The sequence below is a fragment of the Rhamphochromis longiceps genome, linkage group LG8 (genome assembly GCF_057381845.1).
Source record: "Rhamphochromis longiceps isolate RC_006_pf linkage group LG8, R_longiceps_female_GT1.1, whole genome shotgun sequence".
NCBI lineage: Eukaryota > Metazoa > Chordata > Actinopteri > Cichliformes > Cichlidae > Rhamphochromis > Rhamphochromis longiceps.
In genome coordinates this window covers 28,934,077-28,954,601 of record NC_140564.1, presented here as the reverse complement: position 1 = coordinate 28,954,601, position 20,525 = coordinate 28,934,077, and the positions used below count along the sequence as shown (strand labels likewise).

General features: G+C 43.1%; 1 protein-coding gene across 6 annotated transcripts in view; it reads left to right on the top strand.

The window, feature by feature from the left end:
- The window catches only part of tanc2b (tetratricopeptide repeat, ankyrin repeat and coiled-coil containing 2b), a 185,807-nt gene that overhangs the window by 41,396 nt on the left and 123,886 nt on the right, over positions 1-20,525 (top strand). The gene's annotated exons all lie outside the window — the stretch shown is intronic.

Below are 20,525 nucleotides of genomic sequence, written 5' to 3'. Positions count from 1 at the left end.
CTGGCCACTGTTCTTCTGTGGATTTAGGCTTTCTTGGTTTCTTCCGTCCACGTAATCCCAGAGACACGCCTGACTGACGTACGGAACTGTGGCCAGTTTCACAAAGATGGATTCTGACTACTAATTACATAAAATAACTAATCAGACTTCATAATCTCTGAATGAATCCTTTAGAAAAAGCACTTTATCCTCTGAATTCTGGTTAGCAGAAAATGTTTGAATAAAATAAGAGGAGAAACACAGATACTGAAAAATGGTACCGAGGTGTAATAAGTGATTAGAAAGAAATGTCCTGCTTTCTGTTAGAGCAGTAATGATTTAATGTTGCAGCTTACAGGATGCTACCAGCAAGGTCTGAAAAGTGAAGCTAACATGGAAAAGCCTTAAAGCTGTGTTACTTTGAATGTGGGCATGTGGTTGCAAATATACTTCAGTCCTGTAGAAGTCAATTTATTGGTCAGTGTAGGTGTCACTTGTTCAGGCTAAGTTAGCCTTGCGGTAGATCAAGATCTAATCCTTCATACCAGTTTAAACTGTCTTTGTGAAAGCAGGCCCAGGGCTTTGTGGGGTTCTTACCATCTGTTGCTGAACTCTGCCTTGTTCCACTTGTTTATGACTCTATGTTGGGAATCCTTTGCCAGTTTTGGACTGATAATTTACCCGTCTGATAGTATTGGATTAATGTATAACAATTGATGCATCTAACATTCAAGAGATCAAGAGTTTTGCACAGCGGTGTTCATACAAACCACAGCAGTGTCCTTCTGCTCCTCGAATAGCTTAACCTCCTGCCGTCAGTTGAAGCGTGCTTTTGGTCATGCCGTGCTGCACCGTGAAGAGCTTTGTTTCTATTATACATTCACAACAGGGGATTTCTGAGCTGGCCTCGGTTGTTTAGCTTTGCACAGCCATAATATGTTGCTTCAACCTTGAACTCAGTCGGCTCTCTTGGCACCAGTTGAGTTGCCCTTTATATTTTTTGTTTGATTTTTTGAAAGTGTAGGTTTCACCATTGTTTTGTCGCTGGGGAGGTTGTTTAACAACAGGTGGTGTGTGCTATCCTTCATCCAACGAATAAAAACCCTTGTGTGTAAAGATTGTTTCCTGTGCTGTACTGTCAGAGCTGTAAAACTGACACAGTGTTACTTCTGGGCCAAGTGCATCACTTCCTGCAGAGCCTCCCACTTCTCACCCACTTTTGGCAGTTTGCGTAATTTGCAGGAAGTTGTGATTTTTCTATTTTGCTATTGTCATGCATCAGCATTGCTGTATAATGCATGGTGGGGTGTTTGTATCGTGCACAGGGCATCTCTGAGTCTTGAGGAGTCTTATGAGGCATTAAAAAGTCTTAAATTTGATTCTCAAAGGTCATGAGTAATTTGTCTGCTATCCTGTAGACATTTGCATTAGTTGCCATGGCGAGAACACTTCTTTGGATTCCAGACTCTAAATTTGAAAGAAGAAATTTTTTTTTTTTTTTTCCAAAAAGCACATCATCTAATTGTTTCATAAGACAAGTGCTTATAAAAGGGTCAAACATATCCAGCATTGCAAACAGACTCCCACACACTGTCATTAACTATTTGCCAAATAAATATATATACACAAAGAGAAGTGTCATATAAGCAATGGCTGTAATCTTACACTCACGGTAAACAGTTTACATACGGTAAAAAGTATAAACACCAAATGTGGTTTTAATTCATGTCATAAATAAAGTGAGAAATTAAAAACACTGTCTGCCTGTTAAAGGTCAACTATTGAAACGTTGCAAGTGCAGGAGTCTGTGTGCAACACTCAATAATTCTAACTGTCATAGCTTGGGATAGCTTTGACTATTGATTGTGCACAGTTACTCTGATTTGACTTTTGTACCTGCTGATTCAGTGATTCCTATTGGGAAGCCTTTCCATATGTTGTATATAAAAAGAAAAACTGATTTGACTTTGTAGTCTGAAAAGTGAAGCCTCCAGTTTTTCTGAAGCTATCATTAGGCTCATTTGACCTCTGACCTCAGTAGATGCTTCGGATAAGTACATAGTTTCAGTCAATAGTTTCAAGTCACAGTGAATACAACATGAAGTTCGCCTTGCAAATTGTGGCCCCACAAGGAAGAAAATAAGCCATGTAGTGGGTCCAAGCTTTCTTTGATAAGTTGCTAACTTATGAACACGGTGTCTTCAGTTAGTCTGTCAAATCAACCTCACTTTTTGCATCTGGTTTCAGAAAACCAAGATGACAACAACCAAAATGCCAAAACTGGGGTCTCAAAACAGGACTTCACAAACTAATGGATGATGTCAAAGTGGCTATCAATTTTCTTCTCCGCAAGGCTTCAAGGTTCAAGTAGTTGAAAAACATACCTCCTCTCTGCTTTGCTTTCCGTGTGTTTATGTGTTAGGTTGAGAGGAGATCAAGCAGCTGTGCATCACTGAAGTACCCTCCAGTGTTTTGATATCAGTTGCTCTCGCTTTGCAGGGAATCTTCTCCTCCCAGCAATGCAGTGCGGTGCACTTCGTATAGTCTCTTCAACGGCAACATCTGTACTCTGAAACTTCCTACATTTTATAGCACGTATGCACATCCTCTAATATACAGGTGTCTGCACTGACGCCGCTGCTGCTTGAATAATTTATTTTAACACATAATTTAAATGTTTTAAGCTGCTACATAACTTTCAAGGACATAAGGAGAGGTGGTAACACCCTTATCTGCCTACGACAGACAGGGAGCGCTTAAAACTTGTATTGTGTGGATGCGCTTCCTGCTGAAATTAGTCTCGTTTCAGATGGAAGATTGTGAAATAAGATGCTCGTCCTCTGTGTTTGATACGGTTTCAACGCGGCGTCTATCTTCAGGAATGCCAGAGCTCCGAAGGGGGAATAGACCCGTTAATCTGAAGGCAACACATGAGCCCACTGTCCCTTGATCTTCACTGCAGAAATAGTTTGAGCCCCAAGTTATTAAGCTGATGAATGGCAGTTTTTAAATTGAATAACACAGATAAGCTGCTCTGATTGCGATGAGGCTGAATTTCACAAATCTGTATCGTGACACACTCGGGGAATGGGGCATTATCTGTCAGGGAAACAACATTGTGTTTGCCTGTTTTGTCCTCAGACACTATCACATAAATGGTTGAATCAGTTTTCCAGCTCATTCTTCTCGGTCCAACCTCTCTGCGGTTAATCAGATGCCATTCAAGATCTGAAGCGAATGTTCACTTGAGCACACATAAGCTCACACCCCGAGATTCAGGCTTTTTAAACAAAAAGGACAAATGTCTCGGAGTTACGGCGGCAGCACTGTTTAGAAATCAGATACTAGGGTTTTCATTAAGACACTGAACAGACTGCATACACTGTGTGTATATAAGGCTTTCTTTGTGACACAGCGGCCCACTGTTACTGTAGCCAGCGGCTGTTTCATGTACAAGTGCACCCGCCTTGAAAGCCAAAAAGTGAACGAGATGGAAAATATCCCCTCGTGATCTTTGCCTCTTACGTTGTTCCTTTTAGAGTTTCTAGCTGGCATATGAACTCAAAAGGGAGGCATGTGGAGGAGTTTGTTTGATTTTTGTTTTGTAAGATTTTGACTGCCTTCCTCTTCTTGCCCCCATCGAGAAGGGGTGGAGAAGTGAGTCTACACTTGAAACAAAGTCAACAGCCTGACATTGCAATTACAGTTTATGGCACTGGCTGATTAGAAAATGAGAACTGGGGTTAAAAGGTTTGGGTGTCTGGACAGGGAGCTGTTGCATGACTAATGAGTGTTGAGAAGATGGGCTGGAGCGTGGTATGGCAAATGTAGTTGCTCATGCTTTCTGCTATCAGAGTTAATACTGGATACATTTTCATCAAAATATTTATCTTATATTTACCTGAAAATGGTAGCTATATGGTTAAATAAAAAAAAAAATTAAAAAAAAAAAAAATTACATACACATATACATATATATATATATATATATACACATATATATATATATATATATATATATATATATAGCAGCTGGATAGCGTAGTGGTTAGACTACACGCCTTTGGAACAGAGGATCGCAAGTTCGATTCCTGCCTGGGGCGTCTGTATCCAGTAAGGGTCCTAAGGCTAGACCCCCTATGCTAAGCAAGCCTACCGCAGACATGAGCGAGACAGATAAATATGAAGGCATGCCGGCTCGGACGTCGCCCGGATCAACAAGGTCCGCGTCAGGTGTTGAGGAACCAGGGCACCCTGACGAAAAGTGGGCTACTGGAACAAGAAGGCATCGGTGGGCAAGGGACGAAAACAGGGCGTTGTTGGAATGCTACTACGCAAGTAACCCCGGCGGAAGGGGCTACATGAATAGGATGAGGGACCTATGGATTCTTCGATACCCAACATCCACAATGACGGCGAAACAACTAGTAGCTCAGTGTTCCAACATTCGAAAGAAGGGACTGCTCTCACAGCTAGAGATTGACGAGGTACAACACAAATGCTACGGCAAGGAGGAGTCAGGACGCCAGGTCAGGGGGGAGATATCATCACCCCCACCCGAGATTGGGTACATAGCCCCAAGTGCGATAGGAGAAGGATCGTTGAGTGCGAGAGGAACTGACCTGAAAAATAGGATCATGGCCAAGCTTGAAACCTGGATCCCCCGTAGCCGGTTACCAAGATTACGTGAAGTACCCTCAGAAGGTCTGCTAGATGATGTTAATGCAGCACTACGGGCAATACCTACAACCACGATTACCGACACTAACAAGCTGATCTACAATACGGCAGCAGTGATCAGTGAGATGCTTGGCTACAAGTTGAACAGCCACAAGGGGCAGTACCCTCCATGGAGAAGGAGGCTAGAGGGCAAGATCAAAGTAGCACGGAGGGAGGTTAGCCAACTAACGGAGTTGCAGAAAGGTGCGACGAATAAGGTGCCTAAGAAATACAGCAAGCTGTCCATACCTGAGGCCTTGGAAACTGCCAAGCAAAGACTCACAGCCTTGGCCAGCCGCTTGAGGAGGTACACCAGAGAGATAGAAGGCAGGAGAATAAACCAGCTGTTCTCCACAGAACCAGCAAAGGTGTACTCTCAGTGGCAAGGGAACAATAAGAGAACAGCACCACCAAGGCTGGAGACGGAGCAATACTGGAAGAGCATATGGGAGAAGGACGCAACCCATAACGGCAATGCTCAGTGGCTAGTGGATCTGAGGGCAGACCACAGCGACCTCCCTGAACAGGGTCCAGTAACCATCACAGTGGCAGATATCCAAGAAAGGGTCTCCAGTATGAAGAGTTGGACAGCACCAGGGCCCGACATGGTTCACGCCTACTGGCTGAAGAAGCTGACTGCACTCCACGAGCGTCTGGCAGCACAAATGAACCAGCTGCTAGTTAACGAGAGACACCCGGAATGGCTAACTGAAGGCCGGACGGTCCTGATCCCCAAGGACCCCAAGAAGGGACCGGTCCCCTCCAACTACCGACCAATAACCTGCCTCAGTACTACATGGAAGCTCCTGTCAGGCATCATATCGGCTAAGATGAACAGGCACATGGGTCAATACATGAGCGGGACACAGAAAGGAATTGGCAAGAATACCAGAGGCGCAAAACACCAGCTACTGGTAGACAGAACAATCAGCCGAGACTGCAAGACCAGACTGACCAACCTGTGCACTGCCTGGATTGATTACAAGAAGGCCTATGACTCAATGCCCCACAGCTGGATACTGGAATGCCTAGAATTGTACAAGATCAATGGGACCCTAAGAGCCTTCATCAGGAACTCAATGGGGATGTGGCGTACAACACTAGAGGCCAACTCCAAGCCCATAGCACAAGTCACCATCAAGTGCGGGATCTACCAAGGAGATGCTCTGTCCCCACTGCTGTTCTGCATAGGCCTGAACCCCCTCAGTGAGATCATTAACGGATATATATATATATATATATATATATATATATAAATAAAAATAAATAAAAATAAATAAAGCTAAATGGATCCATTATGCTCACTTCTACCTCCATATTTGTATTTTTGGTCTGATTTTCAGTTTCTCTTGTGATATTTGGACGATAAGATCAGAAATTGGTGTAAACAACTTAAAAGCATGGCTCCATCCTGCCTTGCATCAACGGTTCAGGGTGGAGCTGGTAGATATTTTATTGCCACAGTTTGGGCCTCTTAATACCAAGTGAACATCACAGCCTACCCGAGTATGGTTGCTGATCTTGTCCATCCCTTTAGGTCCAATCTTTTGATGGCTGCTTCCAGCTATATCACAAAGCTCAAATCACCTCAAACTGGTGTCTTGAACATGACAGTGAGTTCACTGTACTCAAGGCCTCTCTGAGAAATGTTTCCAGCACCTTGTTGAATCTATTTAAGAAGGAATTAAGGAAGCTCTAAGGGCAAAAGGGGGTCCAACCTAGTACTAGAAAGTTGTAACTGAAAACAGTGCATATCACAGAAAATAAGGAAAAGCATAATGGATCCCTTTGGACCAAGGACGGGCTTTTAACCTTGTGATAGACCAGCAACCTGTTCAGGGTGTACCCCGCCTCACCTCCTGTGACAGCTGGGATAAGCTGCAGACCTCCAGCAATCCAATTTCTTAACCACTTATTCAATTCAGGAGAAGTGGTTAAGGAATCGTATTGATGGATGGATAATAGAGCCTCTTCAAACACATAGTACAGTAGCTAATGTGACACATTTTAATTCTTTTGCTCAGGTTACATTGTGGCTCCATTATTGTGGTCCAAACAAAGGGCAAATTAAATTTTTTTCCCCCTTTTTAGCTGTAATCTAGTTCATGTTCACACAGGCAGGCTCACCAAGAGCTTTAAGCATGAAGTCATACGGACTGACAGCTCACTGAAAGGCTGGTTTTATTGGTGTCACCTTGAATTTTCATCGTCACTAGATTCACGTGGGAAAATTAAACTTCAAAGTCTGGCAGCAAGTTATGCTACACTATTTGTCTTCTCTAAAATTCACAACTGAATGTACCTCATGACCATTTGTAAATATTACTCCCCTACTTTTCACCCTCTTTTCTCTCTTGTCCTCTCTGCTAAATTAGAACTGATTCATGTCTTTACTGACTTATTTTTATTTTTTGGCTCATCGGGCAGAATTGCAGAACTCATACCAAACCATAGCTAACAAATAGTATCATGTAAATAAAACAAGACATTGTTTCTGCATCAAAAAAGGATCCTTTCATAGGATTTTATGATAGTTTAAATTTTAAATTGCGACTTTAAAACTGTCTTTCCCTTGAGAAGGCTTGCAGCTGAGGTGCTGTGCTTTCACACAAACACAACTGAACCATAGCAGAATCTGCTTTGGAAACACCCATCATCCACCTGTGTACTCCACATTGTAATTTGATTGACAGCTGCCATACTGGCCCAATTAGACCAGATTAATCAGGTAACTACACTGGAGTTTGATTGAACCACAGAGGTCCGTGTACAGTATACTGTTTTTGGTTTGTGCATCCACAGCGCTGTCCATTTGCATTGTGCACTGAGGCACCTTCAAGATTGATGGTTCTACATCTCGCTTGACTGATTCTAACTAACCTCTGTAAATTGGAGAAGACAGTCTCGTCGGAAACTCTTGCCAACCTGTTATTATTATACTTTTTTGTTTTTTGCTTTACAGAGAATAAATGAAGCAAGCTGTTATTGAAGAGAATCGAAAAAAATACTTACTTCTTGAAAATGGATACAGACTTAGTCACTTTTTTGTTTACAGTACGAATGGCACAAATGCTGCCATGTTTCCCTCCAGTTCCACTAACTCGACAAGTCTGAAGGCAGCAGGTGCTTGACAGGAATCAAATCAGTCCCCCTAATTACAGCATTCTAATTGATGGCTCATTTTCCACAGTGGTTGAGAAATCTAATTAGAGATCATCAGATCAGCAAACATGCTTTGAGCTCTACGGCACAAGCAAGGAGTGACACCACAGCCCGGCCTAATGCGGTGTAAATGCAGTTATTGCCAGTCTTTAGCAGCCGATAACAACCACGCCTGTGTAACACACCCCAAGCAAGAGGGCGGCTGACAGATTATGTCTGGTTCTGAAAAAAACAGATAAATTATGAGATGGACGACAGGTAGTGTGTTTCCTCTCTCGCTTCTGCCAGATCTTTATTTAAACACATTCATGTGTTCACAACAGGTTGCAAAAACTTCTTAACATCTCTGTCTCACATTCCCAAAGCCCAAAATCAGAATAAACTAAAATAGTATAATAATAGTATAAACAAAAATCTAAACAGTCATCTCTGTTGTTTGTTACTAAGAGCTATAAATCACACTTTTTTTCACACATCGTTTGATAAAGCAAACATTCCAGTATTGTACCATATACTAATGGCGTATCTGTGTAGTGGAAATCTCCACATCAACATTGCAGAGCGATCAGAATTATTATAGGTTATTACACTAACTTTAGACAATAACAGTGACAACATATCAAACTGTCTCTGCGAACACATTAACTCAAATATACAGGAGCCGTGGTGTACTTTTGTTACAAGAGGGTGCCTTAAGTTTAGAAAACAACAAAGCTAACAGCTACTCTAGGATGTGGCGAGCTAAGCTAGCTCCTACTCTCGATCGTAACACATTTCAATGAGCAAAACAGACGAATACAGATCCCAGCAAAACAAACTGCTGGTCAGGTTTTACCCTTATTTGGCATGTAAATTATGTGGACCACATGTGTGGCCTTATTACTTACTAACCTGAAAAAAACAGATAAATTATGAGATGGACGACAGGTAGTGTGTTTCCTCTCTCGCTTCTGCCAGATCTGAAGACGAGCAGTAGCGTCACACTAAACCATCTCACTGGGGCGGAAGTGCCCCCTTGTGGCGTAACTAGGGATCACACCACATGTTGGATCTCCAACAAAAATCACAAGATTAAGGCCCTTCCTTAACAAAACTACACCTAAAAGCTTATACAATGTACAAAAATTAAATCACATAATGTGACCACACATTACAGTGTGTCACACGCTCCCTGACAAAATAAGAATGGCTCCTGGCATTCAAACCTCAATTTTTCTCAAAAACATTGACACATACACTTATTCAATATAACAAAGGTGTGTATATGTAAGGTGTGTAAGCATATGAAAGGTGAGGTGTAAAGCATGTGGGTGTTGGAATATGATAAGGAACTGTCCATGGTGGCATGTAGGGTGAGGAGAGCGTTGCAACTGTAGGATGAGGCTGGTACGATGGTTCACCCAGTGTTTGGTATGTCAGCATCTGCCTTGGTTTCCTCTCCCTAGTCGACCTTCTCATGTCGCTAGTAGAACATCGTGGAGGGGTGCGTGCAGACAGTTCGTCCTCATTTGGAATTGACAGTTCATCATCTGCACTTTCTGATGGAACTGGGTCATGTAGTGAAAGCGCCTCTGGAAAGTTGTCTCCTAGACTGACTTGATCTTGGCTGACTGGCCGGCCAATACAGCTTTCTTCCCTGATGGGTACCTTCGCATGACTGTTTTCTTCACCGGAGGCTGGGTGGGGCTGTTCTGCAGTAGATATCCTATGGTAAGTCTTTCCTTTGATGGGCTCTCTTTCTTTTACAGGAAGCCTCAACCAGAATTTTCCAGTACTCTCTTCAGAGTCTGAGTCACTTGTTTCAGTCTGTTGCCTCCTCCTGCCTCTGTCCCCTGGCAGGTTGTTTGATTTTGTTTGTCTCTTTGGTGTAGGTTCAGGAATGTGCTGTGGGGCCTCAACTGGTAAGTCATTCACAAGTAGTAACAAGTTACGGTGAAGCACTCTAGTCTTATCCTTATCTCCTGCTTCTCGGTAGACGACATACACGGGGTTGTCAGCTACTTGTGCTTTGACTACGTAGATACTCTTTTCCCAGTATGACTTGAGTTTTCCAGGCCCACCTCTTTCACCAAGATTTCTAACGAGGACCCTGTCCCCAGGATGCAAGACGACACCCCTGAGTTTTTTGTCATAGTAGGATTTGCCTCGTGCGCTGGACAGTTTACTATTGTCACTGGCTATCTTGTACGCCTCAGTCATCTTTTCTGCCCACTTTTCAGCATAATGTTTGTGAGACACAGTTTTTTTCTCCCCAACCAGGCCAAACAACAAGTCTATTGGGAGACGGGGGTGATGCCCATACAACAGAAAGTAAGGGGAATACCCTGTTGACTCATGCCGCGTACAATTGTAAGCGTGCACTGTTTGCTGAAGGTGATCTTTCCAGCATTGCTTTTCTTTGTCGCCGAGTGTCCTAAGCATCTGCAAGAGAGTCCGATTAAATCTCTCGGCGGGATTACATTGGGGGTGATACGGTGTGGTCCTTGAGTGTCCAATTCCAGCTTTCTCTCTTAAAGTCCGAAAGAGCTCGTTTTCAAACTCACGACCCTGATCGTGATGCAGCCTGCCGGGATATCCAAAACGCTGGATGAAATCACCAAAGATGCGCTCAGCTGCTGTCTTGCCTGACTTATTTTTGGTCGGGTATGCTTGAGCAAACCTTGTAAAATGATCTACTACGACCAGGATATATTCATATCCACCTCGGCTGGGCTCTAGGTGCAGGTAATCTATGCATACAAGATCCAAAGGTGAGTTTGAAGTGATTGTGCCCATTGGGGCACGGACATGTCCAACCGGTTTTTTTTGTTTTATGCAGGGACACTTCCTTGTGACATAGTTTTCAACTTCCTGTTTCATAAATGGCCAGTAGAACCTCTCTCTAGCTAGGGCCAGTACTCGGTCAGTACCAATGTGTCCCATGTCGTCATGGAGGTATTTTAGTACCTTGGCCTTGTAAACTGCTGGGAGAACAAGTTGCTGTCTTTCAGTAGTACGTCGATACAAAAGTCCATTGTCAAGGCACAGTTTGCTCCATTCATGAAGCAATCTCCTTGCAGCTTTACCTACTGTTTGTCGTATCTCGTTTGTCATTACAGCATTTGTCTCTTTTAGCCGAATGATTTCTCCCACTGCTGGGTCTTCCCTTTGAGCCTTCACCAACTCCTCACTGCTTATGGTTGGAAGTGAAGTTGGGGGGTCTTGGTTCGTGTTAGCAGTAAGAGCCAGGATGGCGACCCAAGCTACATCCTGTTCCTGGGCTGCTTTGGCCCCACCCCATGTGGTTTGCACAACTTCATGAGAGAGCCCCTCAGTACATGCTGTCACGTACTTCTCAATGTCAAGGGGCATGCGGGACAACGTGTCAGCATCTATATTTACCTTTCCTGGTCTGTATTTTATCTCAAACCGGAAATCTGACAACTCCCCAACCCAGCGATGCCCAACAGCATTAAGCTTAGCAGTGCTCATTATGTAAGTCAGAGGGTTGTTGTCAGTATAGATGGTGAAGTGTGGGGCATAATAGAGGTAGTCTCTAAACTTTTCACACACCGCCCATTTAAGCGCCAGAAATTCTAATTTCCCACTGTGCAGGCAATAGTTTTTCTCGGCTGGAGACAGCGTTCTGGAGCCATACCCAATAACCCTTAGCTTACCATCTTGCTGCTGATAGAGTACAGCGCCAAGGCCTTGCTCTGAGGCATCTGTGTGTAGCAAGAAAGGTAAGTGGAAGTCTGGGTAGGCCAGGACTGGAGGGTGGGTGAGCATGTCAATGAGTTGCTCCAGTGCCCCCTGGTGTTCACCAGTCCACACCACAGGAGTATTGGAAGACAGCTGACTGCCTTTGGTTTTCCTCTGGTGAGGTGGTGCTCGTGACATGTCAGACTTGGCTTGGAGAAGTTCATACACAGGCTTTGCGATACGTGAGAAGTCCTGAATATAGCTACGGTAGTAGCTGAGGAAGCCCAGGAGCCGCCTCACATCGCCAACAGTCTGCGGTGTTTTGGCCCTGAGTGACTGCACAGCCTCTAGATCCTTTGGGTCAATTTGCACACCCTCTGCTGATACAAGGCGACCCAAATATCTTACTTGTCTGCAAAAGAGTTCACACTTTTCAGGCCTTAGCTTCACACCGTGATGCTGAAGTGCTTTCAAAACTTTGCGGACGCCCTCAACATGCTCCTCAAAGGTTTTGGCATAGCAGAGGATGTCATCTAGGTAGGGAATGCAACATTCATCCCTAAATGCATCCAGCATCTCCTCCATACTCCTCTGAAAGGCTGCAGGCGCATTGGAGAGGCCGAAGGGTATTCTGACCCACTCATACAACCCCCAGGGAGTTACAAAGGCTGTGAGATGCCTTGAGCCCTCTGCCATAAATCCCTGGTGGTACGCCTTTCCTTGGTCAAGAATACTGAACCAGCAGTGGCCCCCCAGCGTATCGATCAGATCTTGGATACGGGGCAGTGGGTGCCTATCAGGTATGGTTTTCTGGTTTAGTAACCGGTAGTCGATGCACAGGCGTAATGTGCCATCCTTTTTGCGGACACATACAACAGGGGCAGCATAAGGAGATTTTGATTTGATTATCCAGCCCTTTGCTAGAAGGTCCTGGATATACTCCTTTACTTCGTTGAATAATGGCTTTGGAACTGAGCTGTAGGCTTTTTGCACAGGGATGTCATCTTTAAGATTTAGTGACAGCTCTAGGCTTGTAATACAGCCTATATCATTAGCATCCTTTGCAAAAGCAGCTGACTCCTCAAACAGCATTTTCTTTACAACTCCCTGCTGCTCCTCTGTGAGGTGATGTACATCAACGGGTGGATGCCACAATAGAGTGGAACAACTTGCAGTAGGTGGTGCAGTGGTAGGACTCTGAATCTCCAGGTCTCTGTTTGGGAGTGAGTCAGTCTCAACAATTTTCTTGATAGGCTGGATACTGCCAATCAAAGCTTTTCGAGGTAGAATAATGTCGTGTTTTGTCTGGTTTCCTAAAGGCAAATTTACATGTGGAGTTCTGCCCATCTGAACTTCTAAGAGGCCCTCACCCACATCTAGCTGTTGTAACTGTGGGCAATTTTCCTCAGGTTCGAACAGCACTAGTGGGTCGCCAGAGTCAAACTGTGGTGGTACTTTACATTTTACCCAGGTTACGCTACCAGCTGGGATGACTTTGTCTTTCGGACCTGTTCTCAGGCGCCCCTGAGCAGAAACAGGTTTTTTTGTCTGCACAAAATGGACAATAGTCTTTGCTGTGTCATCTGGGATGGACATTGCCCCACCTAGGAGGCGACTTAAAGTGGAAGCTAGCCTTTCTGGTTTTCCCTGAATCACTACTTCAACCACATTGAATCCCAAAAGTGGCATTTCTAAGGGCAACGAGCTCACCAGGAAGGGTACACTGACTGATAAATCTGGGTCCTCATTTCCTGGTAAGTTCAGGGTTATGATCACCCAGCCATCAAAGGGGATTAGCCCTCCATTGGCCGCATACACTTCCAGTGTCTTTTTATCCTCCATGAGCTCAATTAGCTCAGTCAGGGGGCGAACGTCAAGATCAGGTAAGTACTTGTCTCTCCAATGGCGGTCTATTATGCTGACTTGGGCCCCAGTGTCCAAGAGAGCATTGACTGCGAGGCCATTGAGGATACACTTAGTCAAAGCTTTCCTACCTATTAATTTGGCAACAGGTTCATTGGTAGGCATCGTGTCTTTTAGGGGGTCAGCAGCAGTTCTCTCACGGCTATGCTTTTTGTTAACAGCAGCTGTTTCAATAGTTGTTTTGAAACTACTGTTCCCCGTCACCTTGTGGGTGGTGTCTGTTTCAGCTCCCCTGTCTGTGAATTGGGACTTGGGAAGGACTCCGGTTACTGTTTGTCCCCCCACAGCAACCGGTTCACGTTTCCCTGCTGCTTAGGGTTTTTTAGGCAACCCACAGCTCTGTGTCCCTGTTCGCCACAAGAGAAGCAGTGTTTACAATCTTGTAACCCCTCCTGCACACATTTTGGACAACCATAACGGCTTCCTCTTCTGGTTGCTTGTGGCTTGGGGGGTAGACAGCTGTATGACTGGCTCCTCTCCACTTTCTCTGCTAGGGTGTCTACTAATTTGGTGAGCACATCTATTTTCTCTGCAAGCTTCTGTACTTCATCTGATTTAGCTCTATGCTCTGTCATGTCTTTCTTTATATTTGCCTGCTTAACCTGTTCTCCCTCAACCTGTAGACTATGTGCAGCAGCTTGTCTTGAGCGTTGTGTTGACCCCAAACGCCTTTGTCGTTCACTTTCATCACTTGTTACCCTCATGACATGCTTTAGGATTGTCTCATCTGTAACTGTGTTGTCTGAAAGTAAAGGTTTAAGCTCCCTGCGAATATCGTTGTACTTGTGTCCTATTCCCTGATACACTGTGTGTAGGAAGACATCTTGTACTGTATCTGGGCTATACCTGATATCAGTCCCTGGCTGTTTTGACCCAAACAATATTCTTTGCTTCAGTCCAATAACACGGTAGAGGAACTGCTGAGGGGTTTCATGCTCATTTTGTTTGGCACACATTAGTTCTTGGAATAGTTCTGTGCTATTCCTCTCACCTAAGTGCGACTGGAGGAACCCCTTGAGCTCAGCCACAGTCATGTCTTCTTTATTGACCAGCATGTCCTTGAAATCTCCTGGCTTTATTATCCTTAGCACACCTCTCACGATCTCAGACTCAGTGAGATTGTCCTTTATCCCCTCCTCTATCTGTCTGCAAACACTGTTAAAGCTTATATCGGATGAGTGATCTCCAATTTGGCCTCCTTGAACTTTGAATTCACGGCGATGGATGTAGGACAGATCCTTCAATGATACTACTTGTTCGGGTCCTCTGTGTCTGGAAACGTCCATCTGTGTCTCAGAGTGATGTGGGACTGAGAGTGTAGGTTGTGCTGTAGCTTGAGGTGTGGGAATGTGCATCAGCCTACCAAGCTTTCGGCTCAAATCCTCATAGTCTAACAGCATCTTTTGGACATTCTCTGGTGAAACGTCACAACTGAGTTCATTAGTTGTCTCAGTAATTAGCTTGGCGTTTGCTGTTACAGGAGTGGTTACATTTGTTACATCAGAAAATAGTACATCAGTGTTAGCTGGTTGGGCTGATGCAGTAGGTGGGACAGTGATAAGTGGGGACATTGGCTTTGTATTTACACTTGACCCAGCAGGTAAAATTACACTACTTTGAGACTGAACAACCTCATCGACAACATCTTTTAGGGCTAGTAGTTCTCCCATGCCCCTATCCTCAGCATCTAATAAGTTCTTACTGTACATAAAGGCGTGGATGTACTCGAAACATCCCTCTGCGTCTCCGCTGGAAAGCTCTGCAGCATCTTTGCCTGGAGCAGGGCTGACTGTAGAAGCAATCTGGAAAAGTTCGTTTGATGACAGCGACAGTAGGCTTTTCCTGATGTCCCATACCAGGCTTTTCCTCTCCTGGTCTGCCATGACGACGTCTTCCCCAGTCTCTCGCAGTAGGTTGCTTTTGGGTCCAGCCCTCTTCCTCACTTGGTCTCAGCTTGTCTCACACAGACAGCTCACTTTGGGGCAGCCGGCATCACGCTGTCAGCTTTACCAGCACGAGGTGTTGTAGGTTGTGGGATTAGCTCATGGCAATGTGGAGAGCCAATCCCGGACGAGCCCCCAAGAATCTGTAACACACCCCAAGCAAGAGGGCGGCTGACAGATTATGTCTGGTTCTGAAAAAAACAGATAAATTATGAGATGGACGACAGGTAGTGTGTTTCCTCTCTCGCTTCTGCCAGATCTTTATTTAAACACATTCATGTGTTCACAACAGGTTGCAAAAACTTCTTAACATCTCTGTCTCACATTCCCAAAGCCCAAAATCAGAATAAACTAAAATAGTATAATAATAGTATAAACAAAAATCTAAACAGTCATCTCTGTTGTTTGTTACTAAGAGCTATAAATCACACTTTTTTTCACACATCGTTTGATAAAGCAAACATTCCAGTATTGTACCATATACTAATGGCGTATCTGTGTAGTGGAAATCTCCACATCAACATTGCAGAGCGATCAGAATTATTATAGGTTATTACACTAACTTTAGACAATAACAGTGACAACATATCAAACTGTCTCTGCGAACACATTAACTCAAATATACAGGAGCCGTGGTGTACTTTTGTTACAAGAGGGTGCCTTAAGTTTAGAAAACAACAAAGCTAACAGCTACTCTAGGATGTGGCGAGCTAAGCTAGCTCCTACTCTCGATCGTAACACATTTCAATGAGCAAAACAGACGAATACAGATCCCAGCAAAACAAACTGCTGGTCAGGTTTTACCCTTATTTGGCATGTAAATTATGTGGACCACATGTGTGGCCTTATTACTTACTAACCTGAAAAAAACAGATAAATTATGAGATGGACGACAGGTAGTGTGTTTCCTCTCTCGCTTCTGCCAGATCTGAAGACGAGCAGTAGCGTCACACTAAACCATCTCACTGGGGCGGAAGTGCCCCCTTGTGGCGTAACTAGGGATCACACCACATGTTGGATCTCCAACAAAAATCACAAGATTAAGGCCCTTCCTTAACAAAACTACACCTAAAAGCTTATACAATGTACAAAAATTAAATCACATAATGTGACCACACATTACAGTGTGTCACACCTGCACTGGGTAAGTCTTGTGAAATGACGGACGTTCTGTCATAGCTTTGACTTTTTTTAAAAATATCCCATGTAGGTTAGTTTAAAGCATTTAGACTATATTGTGCACACTTTTTAATATCTATAAATAAGTGCAGATGGTTGATCTGAATTAATAGAAACCTCCATGATAAAAGTAGACGTTTTCAATAATTGCACGACTTACTAAGTTGGCTTTTTATTCACCAATTTTCTACATGAATATGGTAAAAAATAGTCTAAAACCACCATGCTTTCGGGCCACGTTAAACTGTGACATTGATGGTACGGTTTTAATTGATGCTATGATTTTGTCCCCATGTGTTCCTCTGCCCATTGATTATAAACTTTAATTACCCTAATTGAGATTTCCTGGTTGAAAAGATACATACCAAATTCTTATGAGCTTCTGGTTCATTTGCGCAGCTCCTAGCTGGCATTTCTGTGAATAAACTTAAAGATCTTGACAAATATAAGATGGGATATTATGGAATAGCCTTGGAAATAATCTAATATTGTTGATAAAAGAACAACTGCTATATCCATACTGGATAGTGAACCATTCATCACCATTTCATCCATTATTTACTACATTTTTTCTGTTTGCTGTAATTCAGATTTTATCTGCCGAGTAGTTGGTGTATTTTGAAATCTAATAAATGCACTGGAAATAAATGCATATGCAGATGTTGCATATTTACATATATATTGCTACTTACATGCAGAGCAAGCTATGGAATATCCAGTAAACATTAGTGACTGCACTGGCTGGGTAGAAATAAATCATTCCACAATGTAGAATATTATCGGGTAGATGTAAGAGGCGACAGGAAGGGCAGTGGCAGCCTAACATGAGCTGATTCTGGCTGATCTCCACAGAGCGACAGATTGGCACCTACTGCTCCGCAGAATGTCCCCTTCCTTCCTGTATTAATGAACCCAGGGAAACATGAATGGAGGGATTTCAGTGAACCACGTTCTGTTAACATGTGTGAACACGGTCCACCTGCAGAGGGATACCGTATGTAGACCTTCGTTTTCCCCATTCACAGCAGATTGTGAAATGTCACGGCTTCTGTGGTTATGTAATATGTTTTTGTCTTCAGTTCTGGTGATATTTGTGAAAATTACAATAGTTAAAGATATAGCGTGTAGCATTTTTCATGTATTGAAAGTTGGTTTTTAATGATTAAAAAACAAAAGACACTTCCCCTGATTCTTTAACAGCATAATAATGTATTTTTAAATATAAGGTTTCGTTTATTTTCAGGTCATTCCCTCATCTTTCTCTCTCCACCTTCGATGCTCTGTCCAGCATGAGCCTAAAATATATATTAAAGAAAAACAGTGGACAACAAAAGTACAGAGGATTTGACATTTAAGCTCACTCCTAAGTGTTGTCAGTGCTTTTCTTCTACTAGTAATCTTTAGCAGCCGATAAAGATTACTAGTAATTACTACTAATCATTAACAGAAAATCACAAACACTGGAACACAAAAGCCTTAAAAAAAATAAAAACAGCTGATCTGCCTTTAAATAGCATTTTGTTTATGACAATGTTCCCAAGGAATGAAGCTAAGCACTTTTGTAACAAGTAGTTGGTCCTCATAGCTACTGCTAATCATCAAAGTTTAAAAAAAACCCCAAAAAAATCTCTAAAGTCTAATTTTGAAACCGCTTGCTCATTGGCTAACGACTTGTCAATGACAAGTTGTTAGCCAATGGGTAATTATCCATTATGAAAGAGAGTATGAGCAAGTTGTACAAAATACTTAATTAAACTTAGTGTGATTTGAAACGAGTGATTGAACCCATAGATTCCACAGGAAATTGGCTATTTTCCTGTGGCTAGCTGTTCCAGATAGATAGTTTGGAATCACAGCTATCGCCATCTGGTGGCCTTTATGTAGAATCCATGTTCAAGGCACTTGACTAAGGGCTAAATGGACTTTTTGCATTCAAAAATGACTGGACTGATTAATCAGCTGCAGATTTTTCTATTTATTTTGCTTTTGTTTAATTCTGCTGCTCTCTGGCTAAACTCTGCATGTCTTACTTCTCTTTAAATGTGAACATTAACATGCTGTGTAAGCACAGACTGTAGCTGGTGAAGCAGACAATGAATATGTGAATCAATACGGTGCACAGCTGTTGCGAGAAGCTTTGACCTTTGGTTACAGAGAACAAATAGTCTGATGTCTACAATCTGCTTGAGCTTCTCTGCAACATGTCATTTAAGTTTCTTCTTTCAGCAGTTGACATTCTTAGGTGCCTTCATGCAGTATTGACTGCACAGTCTGTTCTAACTGTGAGATGCCATCTAAAAGTAGATATATGCACGTGCATAATTGGGTTTCTTTATCAGTGCTTGAGTCATCTTTCCTCAACTTTTCCTCTTCTTTCTAGAAATCTCATTATCATCTCTATCATCTGTTAGAGTACTCACTATGGAACTGGTCTGCAAAGGTTACGTGACGTGAACGTTCTTCCTTAAACAACAAAGAAAACAGGAGAAGCTGCTCCTCCAGTGGCGTCTGTGACGATACAACCAGTGTTGATCAGGTGGGCGTTTAGCCGCCCCGAAGCTGCCCACCTCATCAGGCACCTGTGGCCTCCTGACTGATGCCATGGTAACAAAGCTGCAGCAAAATGAAAGTGTGCTGAAGGTCAAAGACAATTCAGACTTGTAGATGGACTGTTGAGAGGGCGCGGGGCGGTAAGAGACTATGTGCCCGAAGTGTCATTCGTGCCGCTCTCCTGTCTTGTGGAGTGTGGGAGGCACTTATTGGCTCGTCATTATGGTTCAGCAGAGCCTCTTGATGCACATAAAGCCCTCGTCACAGCCACCCATACGCCTTCGCTGAGTGACCTCCTTTGCGTCCTTTAGGCTCAAGAATGTTACACCCTGAAACCTCTTATATAGTGGGAGTCATGTCATGACATCGGTTCAATCTGATCAAATGTACGACAGATGTACACATGAAATGTTCACGGCTGAAACATGCATTCATTTTTGAGTCTATCTCTGGTTAAACCCAAAATCTAAAGCCAAAATTTCATTGTTGACCTTAGTTTTCTTCATAATGAACATTCTCATATGTTGTGTTACAGTTTAAATAGCAAAATTGCACCATGTTACGTGTGATGTGGCGTGACAGAAACAAGCATTGGTTACCTGAACGATTGGTCTTTCTTGACACTTCACTGGAGAAAACTTCAAAAAGTGGATGTTGGGTGAGCTTTCAAGGGTCATATCACTATGTGGGATAGATAACTGCTCAAAACAAGAGCATATAAAAGGTCTCCTTTTCATTTTCACACAGGACTCATCTTTTAACTGTTATTCTTTCTGTATCAAAGTAATTTTCTATTGCAGCAAATTCTACTTGGTTGTCTCCTGTGAGAGCCAGTCATCATGTCGGGCTGCGTGTGGACAGTGAACTGGCATTTACAGAGCACTTTCCAGTCTTACAGATCACTTAAAGTGCTTTAGAGTACAAGAGAGATTTATACACATACAGTCCTTTTTTTCTGTACATTTAAAGCACTTTATCCATCTCTCATCCATGGCCAGGTTTGAATCACCAACATTTCAAGCCTAAGATGCAGGACATCTGGACAGTGGGAGAAAACCCATGCAGGCACCAGGAGCACGTCCTTCATCACAGGAAGGAACTAGCCAGGCTTTGATGGCTTTAATTAGCTTTAATTACTTAACTTTTTATGTCCTCTTCCCTTGTAATGATAACTGTCACAATGGAGGTGTCATTGTTGCCACTTTTTTCATTATATTGGATTACAATGCATCAAATTTACTTGGAAATCTGGTTATCTGCTACCTATGGAGCACAGATATTGTCAATAAAATCCATTCTGTTCCTATTGTGACACATCCAAACATCTACAGTGAGAAATCTGTTTTTGTTTTTTTTGTCTTTCACCACATACTCCTTTAGAATAAGCTA